This window comes from Mastomys coucha, unplaced genomic scaffold, assembly GCF_008632895.1.
Source record: "Mastomys coucha isolate ucsf_1 unplaced genomic scaffold, UCSF_Mcou_1 pScaffold14, whole genome shotgun sequence".
Lineage (NCBI taxonomy): Eukaryota > Metazoa > Chordata > Mammalia > Rodentia > Muridae > Mastomys > Mastomys coucha.
This window is the reverse complement of record NW_022196896.1, coordinates 368,242-379,930: the sequence shown is the minus strand read 5'-3', so window position 1 is coordinate 379,930 and position 11,689 is coordinate 368,242.

Sequence of the window (11,689 nt, the reverse complement as noted above, 5' to 3'; positions counted from 1 at the left end):
TTTGGAGGGGAAACCGGGAATGGAGAAAGTTACATGTAAATAAAGAAAATATCAAAAAAAAAAATGTGAGCTAACTGCCAATACATTTTTCAAGATTTTCTTATACATAAGGACCTTGATATATTTTTATATTAATTATATATAATCCATATACATTCTATAGGGAGTGCCATCTGTTATCATTTATTTTTAAAGATAACCAATATAGGGCAAAACGATTTGATTAAAAATGTAAAAGCTATTTAAAGCAATTATGTGAAATTATTCTCATTGGAATAAGTAGATCATGCTTCTTTGTTTCCATGTCCAGAGTACCCCATACTCCTATGATAAAAAACAGAATTTATGCTAAGTATATGTTCTATAACATGGCCAAAGTTTTTGCATTTCTAGGTATCTTTTCAAATACCACACCTATCCCACACTCATCCTTCCTTACATAGTAATTATAAGTGAGCTTGCTTTAAAAAGTTTGTGATGTTTCATTTGCCTTGTGATATAAATATACTTGAAGCTTACCTCAAAGAAGTAACAACCTGAAATTCCTCAGTTTTTCAATGTCAGTATACCACCTTTATAATCTTGTCACTGGTGTAATGAACTCTGACAGCCATCATATTATTACTGTCACTACCTAATTTATGTAATATTCTGACTGACTTTGATAATAAGCATGACTTTCCCTTTACCTACATAAATAGAAGTTCACTTGGACCTTGACCCCATGACACCTAGATGCTATGTCTCTATAAGTCCTCAGATCACTCTAGCATTTATGTTGTTAACCCTATACATTTTTTTCTGGGTACTGAGATCAATCTAACATATTATGCAACCACCCTGCTTTTTACCTAGTTCTTTACTTCAAGTATGTCCCTTAATCTCATTTTAGTAATATTTTTATTTGGCTTTTAAAAAATAAAAACATTTATTGTGTTATTACTAAGGTGACATTCTGAATGAGGATAGCTGATGAACAAATCCATAGTCTAGAAAGGACTCTCAGCCAACAATTCCATATTAAAAATCGAGTTCAAAGAATTGAATGAAAGTGATTGTTTTAGCCATAGGAAGAGGATTGGTCCACATAAAAATAATAAAACTATTTTTTTTAAGTCAACCTAACTATCCATGAGAGTTGAATAAGTAATGTGTGATTTTACACTGACTCTGTCACATTTCTAAAGAAATTTAAGATAATTTAAGTTAAACACTGAATACACAGGCATATTTTCCATTTTTAAAGGGAAATGTTTACTTTCTATAGTTTTCTGTGTCTGGGATTTTCAATTTATAATTAAACTGATAGTTCAAATATTAAGTTTTAGACCCAGTATTTTCAATTATTTTATTCTGCTTTGATTTTCAACTCTTCCATTTATTTTAAGTATATCCCTTAATGGTCATGACCACTGGCCTCTAAAACATTTTAAGTGGAACACTGGGTGATGGGCAACTTGTCTCTAATATGTTTTGCCTGAGAATAGATCGTGCTTTCCTACAAGACTTTTAGTATTTTGAATTACTTCATATAAGAGCTTGGGTTTTGAGAGGGACACTCATAGAAAATATGATTTTTATAATGGTCTTTCTAAGAATATTGGATTTGATAGGTTAAAAATCCATGGCAAATATTTGGAAAAGTTTTAAAAATCAGATTTTATAGGCACAATTCAAACTGCAAAGCTTACTTTCCTTCTAATAGGAAGCAGCTCAATTATTGTTCACTTGATCTAATCTAAGCAGCATTCCCCTTATCAATGTCCAAGGGCTATAGTTCATGCCAATTAACTGAGGAATTGCTAAGTCTCATTGAGGTTTCATTCTGTCTTTCACTCTCCTGAGATCTTATCATTATTTTCCTATTCCTTCAGTTACACTGAACACTTTTCTATATCTATTCATACTGTAGTTTGGTGGGTAGTTTTAATTCCTTGATGCCTCCTTGTATCTGCTCTTAGACTAAATTCAAAGTAATAAATGAGAAACATTATATGCATTCCCTGTGATTTGTTTTTTAAAAGTTAACTTCTTCAGGTTTCTTTCTGTATTTTTCCTTCTTTTGTTGTTTCAAATATGTCCTCTATCAAGATATTTGTAACATTATTCTTCAGGAAGTTTGTTTTGTTACGAGCTACCCAAAGTTATTAGATAATATTTGAAATGCAGATGCAGGTTTATTATCTCCAATTAATATCTATAATTAAATTGAAAGCTTATTTTTAATCATATTGAATATATTATTCAATTCTCTCACACACTATTGATAGACTTTAAGAGATTATTTTAACAAAATTTTCTTTATAAATAATTTTCAGAACATTAATTAAATGATAGTATTTATAATTATACTTTAAATGTTTTATGATCAGTTTCATATGATCTATTGAAATAGAAAAATTAACATTCCTCAAAGTATTGCTTTAACTTAATGAGTATGGGATTTAAATACTTGTGGGGTACTTTTTAATACTGCCCGTTTTACAAAAATTATATTTTTAACATAGCAATGGATAGACCTGAAAATACCAGATTAAAGTAAAGAAAAAATTATAACCTTTTGAAGCAACTACATGCTGATGAGCACAAAAGTGAACCTACTAACACACGCCTATTAAAATATTTAACAGGACCATTCATATTAATTTATTTTTCTACAAGCTTGTTTCTTAGACTTTTAGGTTAAAAAATAAAGGTACTTGATATAGGAAAGCTTTGTGTTTCTACTCTGTGTACAAATCACCAGAACAGAATGTTTTAATTCTACTCTTAAATATTGAAGACTACAGCTATGCTGCTTCCCTTTGAAAATAATAAAGTCTTTGCATAAGCTGAGAATACTCTGGTAAGCCAATATGACAGATAAATTGAATTCACGCCCAAACTAATAAATTGCTCACATTACCTGGCATGCATGTACTGTTCCATTTCTCTTGTTACATAATCACTATAAATACAGGCTATTTACAATACCAAGCATAAGTTATACAGAAAACCATTACTTATTTATACCAGTATCATTTATATGAAAAATATTCTATGCACTTAGAATACACCAATCTATTTTTATACAGACAAAAGTCAGTCATAAATCTTATTTGGTCTACTATTCCTGTTGATTCTTATATGCCCTATACTCCCTAATTTAAATAAAATTTCAGTCTCAAAAACTATCTTCTGACATACGTTATTATTTTGTTTACTAGTCTGGTGATATAAAGTGAAATAATCATTTTCATATTGGCAAACATATATAAAGGCAAGGAAACAGCAATGTAAGGGATTACCATCAACAGTATTTTTCTGTTTATTTATATTGTATTCTTTGGAAAGTTATATGTATAACCATATGTTAATTTTATGTAAAAATTTGTTGCACATAGTTCGGTGTGTGTAGTTTTAATGCACTTAGATTTACCAATTGGCTGGAGAAAATTATGGTTAGTTTGTTTTGAATAAGTAAATATGATTTCTGATTAACCTTGTTATTTCCAAGATTATATACTACTAATATGTGGTTGTCAATTTTATATATAGTTATGATAATGCATAATATTTTCTAACATATTTGTAAAGATATATATATACATAATTTATATATAATACATTATATATAAAATAGGTATATAGGAGAATATATACAAACCACCAAAGATTTTCTAGGCAATAGAGTAATAGCATACAAGTAATATAGTGAGTGACTCAGAAGACAAAGAACTTGCCCCTTATCTTCTGTTAAGTTTTTGAAGTAGCTAGATACAGTACAATCCATCTTGTACTCGAAGCTCTCTTTTGTAACTAAAGGATCTGTGTGTATTGTAGTAATCCAAATTCAGGATATGTATGTCACTATCACCCTCACTAAAATCAAAACATACATTGCTCATATCTTGCCTGATCTGGAAACAGAACATGTGACTGTAGGAAGGGCAGCTGGGTCATATAACTCCTCAAAGGCTTGTCTGACATCCCACCTCTCAATATGCACAAGATTAAATAAGCATCCAGTACAGTATTACCAGCTGTACCTAAGTTTATTCATAAATGAGCCTATGAGAGATATTTTGTATTTGGATTATATTGACATAAATGTAGATTAAAGAGTTTAATATTACAATATCTGTTAATAGGACTAGAATCTAAATATATGGAAAAAGTAGATTTTGAAAAAGGAACAGTATAAACTTCAAAGCTTATAGATTTAAGAAAAGTTTGATACTTGAATAGAAATATAGCTCGAAGATAGGCTAAGAAGCTCACTAAAATAAGGAAAATGAAAATAAATGAGACCAAGATGTTAATAACGGAAGGACCAAATACCAAGGAGAGCTAAGAAACTCGAAAGAATTCCACATAGAGATCATAAGTATTTGACTGCAAACTAATCAGCAGACAGCTCCTGTGATTGTGTGACATTTGGAATTCTGGGAACTTTGCCTTACAGAAGCTTTGCAATTTTATGAGGTCCAATTGGTTAATTCATGATCTTAGAGCACAAGGTATGGGTGTTCTGTTTAGGAAAATTTCCCCTGTGCCTATGTGCTCCAGGATCCCCACTTTCTTTTCTATTAGTTTCAGTGTAGCTGGTTTTATGTGGAGGTCCTTGATCCACTTGGACTTGAGTTTTGTACAAGGAGATAAGAATGAATTGATTTGCATTCTTCAACATGCTAACTGCCAGTTGATCCAGCACCACTTGCTGAAAATGCTGGGGTTTTTTTGTTTTGTTTCGTTTTGTTTTGTTTTTTGTTTTTTGTTTTTTTTTTTTTTTTTTTTTTTTTTTTCAGAATGGATGTTTTTAACCTCTTTTGTTAAAAATCAATAGGACAAAACAGCAATGAATAGATTGGGAAAAGATCTTTACCAATCCTACATCTGATAGAGGGCTAATATCCAATGTATACAAAGAACTCAAGAAGTTAGACTCCAGAGAATCAAATAACCCTATTAAAAATGGGGTACAGAGCTAAACAAAGAATTTTCAACTGAAGAATATAGAATGGCTGATAATCACCAAGAGAAATGTTCAACATCTTTAGCCATCAGGAAAATACAAATCAAAATAACCCTGAGATTCCACCTTACACCAGTCAGAATGGCTAAGATCAAAAACTCAGGTGACAGAAGAGGCTGTCTAGGATGTGGAGAAAGAGGAACACTCATCCATTGCTGGTGAGAGTGCAAGCTGGTACAACCACTCTGGAAATCAGTTTGGTGGTTCCTCTGGAAATTGGACATAGTACTACCAGAGGACACAGCTATACCACTCCTAGGCATATACCTGCAAGATCCTCCAACATGTAATAAGAACACATGCTCTACTATGTTCATAGCAGCCTTATTAATAATACCCAGAAGCTAGAAAGAACCCAGATGTCCCTCAACGGAGGAATGGATACAGAAAATGTGGTACATTTACACATTGGAGTACTACTCAGCTATTAAAAACAATGACTTCATGCAATTCTTAAGCAAATGGATGGATCTGGAGGATATCATCCTGAGTAAGGTAACCCAATCACAAAAGAACACACATGGTATGCACTCTCTGATAAGTGGATATTAGCCTGGAAGCTTGGGTTATGCAAAATACAATTCACAGACCACATGAAGCTTAAGTAAAAGGAAGAACAAAGTGTGGATACTTAGGTCTTTCCTAGAGAGGAGAACAAAATACCCATGGTAGGAGATACAGTGTGGAGCATAGACTAATGGAAAGACCATAGAGAAACTGCCCCACTTGGTGATCCATCCCATATACTCTTAACAAACTCAGACACTATTATGGACACTATTATGCCAACAGGTGCTGGCTGAAAAGAGCCTGAAAAAGCTGTCTCCTGAGAGGCTCTGCCAGTGCCTGACAAATACAGAGATGGATGCTCTCAGCCAACCATTGGACTGAGCACAGGGTCCCCATTGGAGGAGCCAGAGAAAGGACCCAAGGGAGCTGAAGGGTTTTGCAGCCCCATAGGAGGAACAACAATATCAACCAACCAGTACCCCCCAGATCTCCCAAGGACTAAATCACCAACCAAAAGTGTACACATGGATGGACCCATGGATATAGCAGCATATGTAGCAGAGGATGGCCTAGTAGGTCGTCAATGGGAGGAGAGGCCCTTGGTCCTGTGAAGGCTTGATGCAAGAGTGTAGGAGAATGCCAGGACGGGAAGTGGGAGTGGGTAGGTTTTCATATGGGAAAGGAGAAAAGGGGATAACATTTGAAATATAAGTAAAGAAAATATCTAATTCAAAATTAAGAAAAAAGAAAGAAATTCTGGGTATTATTCAGAGCATACATAATTGCCATGGCCCTAGGAAATAGGGTTTATAGTTGTTGGTCATTTACAGAGGTTTATTGCAGTTTGTTAGAAGTTATGGTGTAAGAAGAAGAAAACGAAATAAAATACCTTCAAAGATTTTCCTAATTCCTCTTTCCTCACTATCATTGTTTCTCTTCTATCAAGTGTTAGGGGGCGAAACAGGAGGTGGGGGAGGATAAAGCATGGGCAAAGGACAATGCACAAAGGAGCAAAGACCAGCTACATCTTCCCTCAGTTTTGTGGGGCATTATGGAGTACTTCCACCACATGTATGAGGACTGAAATTGCATTTCCAGGAAGCTCAGTAACAAGGAAGATATATGTTTTATTTAAATCAAAACCACAAATTAAAAAAGTTTGACATTTTATAAAAATGTTTTTCTCAAAAATGTTACCACTACTCTCCTTTATTTTGAACAATAACTTATGCGAATTGAAATTTTATATATATGTGTGTATGTGTATTTCCCTGTCACACAAACACACATACACATACATACGCGCGCACACACACACACACACACACACACACACACATGAAAGCTGAGGTAAATAATCTAAACAACACAATCATCTAAAAAAAAAAAAATTCCAGCACAATGACCAAGACAAGCAGAAATAACAAGATAGGTGAAAAAACTCCCAGGAAATCCCATCCCTAGATGAAATACTATAAACAATTAATAACTGCCAGGTTAAGGAGATTCCTTCTTCAGGGTTGACTTCTCTGTCATGTTTTTATTCCCAAGTGGTCATCCTTAAGCATAGATACAAAATAATGATTGTAAAACCCCTTGAGGAATGCACTAAAACCTTCTCATGTTATATATAATACCAGACAATATTCAGGTTCCCAGCGATTAAAAATTGCTAAAAAAATTAATTGTGATAGCTTAAGTTGCCAATTAGTATAAGTGAGTTTTGGGACAAACCAAAAAAGAACTCTATTACATAATTCCCTAATTGTAATTTTGATTTTCTCAGATAAGAGAAGGCATGCTTAAACTAAGCTAGGCAGAAGGTGGGAAGCAGTAGACAGTAAGCAGAATCACTTCCAAGACCTAAACAGAAAACTGGGAAAGGGCAGGAAAGTACACGGTGTTTTGGCAGAAAGCAAAGAACAATCAAATGTGATTTTATCTAGATGAACACAGAGTCTTAACGTTTTCATTTAAATGCCAAACTGAAAACCATTGTAGCAATCCCTTTTTTTGTTTTTAAATGGCAAATCCATTGATGATCACTTACAAAAAAAATCATATTAGGAGATAAGGCAACATTTTTTATGTTACAGCCTAATGGCATTTATTTATTTACAATTCCAGCATTTTAATTATTTTCTTTCATTTTTAAATACTGTATTTAGGAAAGTAATCATCATACACAGACATAGGTTTCATTTTGACATTTCCTTCACTGAAACTTCTGGTTCTTTCTCACTCATCAGCAGTATGTCATCTCAGTTTGCACATCACTGTTACCCTATTTCACCCTACAAACCCTCTCGTTCCCTTTACATGCTACTGTTTCATAACTGATATGTGTTCACACATCGACTGGGAGGGTATGACTCTGAGTTACGTTGTTTAATATACTGTTTTTCCAGAGCTATTCACCTTCAGACATTTCATGATTTACATGTAACTTTGCCTAGTTACAGACTATGCCTCGTTCAGCCTGTTTATTCCCATTAGAATGAGTCCTCACTAGAATCAACTTTGCAAATTCCAGAGAGGTTGCACTATACTAGTTTTCCACCAGAGAAATGCCACCAATACTCTCATTGTACTCTCTCCCTCCAAATCTTCTCCTCCACTTGAACCCTCCTGTCCCTGTCCCTATAGGAGCTTACTTTGGTGCTACTACATATTCAAATGCTAAATACTGCCCCCCAAGATCTGGTTGCACACCCTCCACAGCATGTACACAAATGAATTCTTCCACCAGCTTTTGTTTTGATAACCTTATTACCCAAGTTAATTGTTCAAAAGGCTAAAGTCTGTGACTGGGCAATAGAGTTAGGAGGGTTTTCAGTTATGGACTGGGAGTCACAGGTGGAGGGAGGAAACAACACAGTGAGAAGAGGAAGCAGCCATGAGAGGAGATGAACCATGAACACATGGCCAGGAGAAATAGCAGGTAACAATGGATGTATGCTTGAAATATAAGTTACAATAGCTCCAAAATCTGCCTGATGTAGTCTTAGAGTAAAGTACCTGGATTGTGTGCCACTTATACTGGCTACCTAAAATTCATAATTCATTCCCATATCCCCACCTGCCCCCTGTTTACTCACTTTTCCCTTTCCCAGTTAGATTATTTCCCACTAGATCTTTCCTTGCTACTTAGCCTCTCTGAGTCTGTATATTGTAACGTAATTATCATTTACTTAACATCTAGTATCCACTTATAAGTTAATACATCTATGCTTATCTTTTTGAGTCTAGGTTACTTCAATCAGAATGATTTTTTGCAGTTCCATCCATTTGCTTGCCCATTTCATGATATCATTTTCTTTCTAACAGCTAAGTAATACACCACATTTTCTTCATTCATTATTTAGTTGAGTGACATCTAGGCTCTTTCCAGTTTTTTTTTATTATAAATAATGTCACTGTCCTTGTGGTAGAATGGATCATTTTGGAGGTTTGTGCCCCAGAATGATATAACTGGGTCTTGAGGTAGATTGATTCCCAATTTTCTGAAGAGCTGCCATATTGATTTCCATAGTGCCTATATAAGTTTGGACTTCTACCAGCAAAGAAGGAAGATAGATAGATAGATAGGTAGATAGATAGATAGATAGATAGATAGATAGATAGATAGATAGATAGATAGATAGATAGATAGATAGATAGTTAGAGATAGATGATAGATACATAGATAGATAGATAGATAGATAGATAGATAGATAGATAGATAGATAGATAGATAGATAGATAGAGAATGTTATGTGATTGGTGAATATCTTTTCCCATTCTGTAGACTACCATTTTGTTTAGGGGAAATAGTGTAATTCACTGGATAAAAAGTATTCTCCACAAAAATCATAGAGAAAAAATTTCAAAAGTATGTCAAGAGACACTATCCAAGGACAAGAGATCTATGGAACAATGAATATTAGGAATAAGAAAGAAAACCCTCATTGTATATTATAGTTTTAAAAACACAATAAAGGACTAGAAACCTTCAAGACAGATAATTCAAATCACTTACCAAATGGGATGGCCTATTTGAGGGCTACAAATTATTCCACAAACATTTTTAAACTAAAAAGTCCAGGAAAGATGTAGTTCCAATTCTAGAATATCAACATTGTTGAGTTAGACTCTGTATTCATGAAGTTATTTATTAATCTTAAAAAGAAATAACAACAGTTTCATAATAAAACCTGATTAAAAGATTCATGACTACTGAACTAGCTTTATTAAGGAATGTAGAAGGAATCTTTCATTGTGAAAATAATGATAAACACATGAAAGAGACCACAAGGAATAAATAAATTATTCCAGCTCAGTTTATCAAGACATATCTAAACCATACAATCTAGAAAGTGACAGGAATTCAGACACACCTTTCAATAATAACTGTGAACATTATTGATTTCAGTTCTCTCGCAAAAAGGTAGAGACAAGCAGATTGATTTGGAAAAAAAAAGATCCATCTTTTGCTGCCTACAAGTTACATGCATTTACATTAATGATGAACACTATCTTGGAATAGGAGGTTTGAAATATATTCCAAGCACATGGAGATAGGAAACAAGCAGGTGTAGATATGCAAATATCTGTTGAAAAAGACTTCAAACCAAATATGGTCAAAAGAGATAAATTAAGGTTGTTTATACTTATTAAAGTAATGAATTACCAAGAGTACATTATAATCTTGAAGCTATGCATCAAAAACATATTCATCTAATTTCAGAAGAGAAATAACAGTAGATGTAAAAAGATTAACGCACAGTATGAGTGTGGGTGATTTCCATACTTCACTGTCACAAGCAGACTGTTCATGCTGATGAACACCTAACAAAATAAAACAGATGCAATGATACCATAAATAAATGGATCTGACAGACATTGACAGAATATTGATTGTTGTTATTTTAATTTTATTTTTATTATGAATATCTTATTCATGCATACCAATCAAATATAATCACATCAATATCCCATGTTCCAATTTCAACTACTCCATAAAAGAGTTTTGAATATATCCCATCTCTTAACTTAATGCACATTTTTTGGTAGCCTAGTACTTCTACTTAAACCTGTCCATATTTGAGTAGCTATGGAATCTCTTCACAATAGCCAATTTACCTTTCTCAAAAACTTGATCTGAACTTAATGTAAAAATCAGACTTTAACAAAAATAGGAAAATTGATTTAGCATCTTGTAATCTATAGGACCATAGTAGAAAAGAGCTAGACACCAACAGCAATAAAATGTACATAAAATATACAAACTCATGAAAAATGAATAAGACATCATATACACTTATCTCGAGAGATATTTCATTAATGGTATAATTTAGACACTGGACTAGACTAGTAACAAAGAAACTGACAATAATTTGATGAAGATATTAGAGTTGGTGAAATATTTCTGATGTATACTTATTGCAAAGAAATTGATTCAAATAGCAATGAAATTCAATGTATTCAACAAACATCTAAGATAACCAGGAGAAAGAGATTCAGAGGAGAAACACAGATAACAATTGCATACTGCCCCAGTATTAAAAACTCCAACCCAGTAAGTATTTTGAAACAATGGGAAAAAACATTAATAAACTTTAAGACAAAAATATTCATCTCATCCCCTCATCTGTCTTGCCACTCACAACCTGTGGGAAACAGGAAAGCTGTTCCACTCCCTCAATGCTCTGTATCCTTGTTATGAGAGCATGAGAGCTGAAGAGCTGAACCTTTCCCTCAACAGCTCAACACTCTGCGGGGTTGGGCCTTGTGCCTCACCTGGGCAGCACAGTAAAGATGGACCTGATGGCAAAGTCATGGGCATGCCTATCCTAAAGGTCTAAGGGTGGGAGAGTTGGCCAAGCCTCTCACCAGCCACAGCATACTGGAGAGCAGGCCATGCACCTTGCCTGGGCAACACAGTAGGGCTGGATTTGGTGCTGTGAATCCAGGTGAGTCAGCCCTGAGGGTATGAGGTCAGGAGAGTTGGCATTGCTCCTTGCTGGCTGCTATATTGAGTGAGGTAGCAGAAGCAGTGCTGGAGGGCTCACCCTGGTGGTGTGGGTGTGGGAAAGTTAGCAGGCTGATCAACTCAACTACAACCCAGTCCCAGATCCAATGTCTACCTTATCAATGAATGTGGGAGCATTTGAAAGGGCCTAGTTC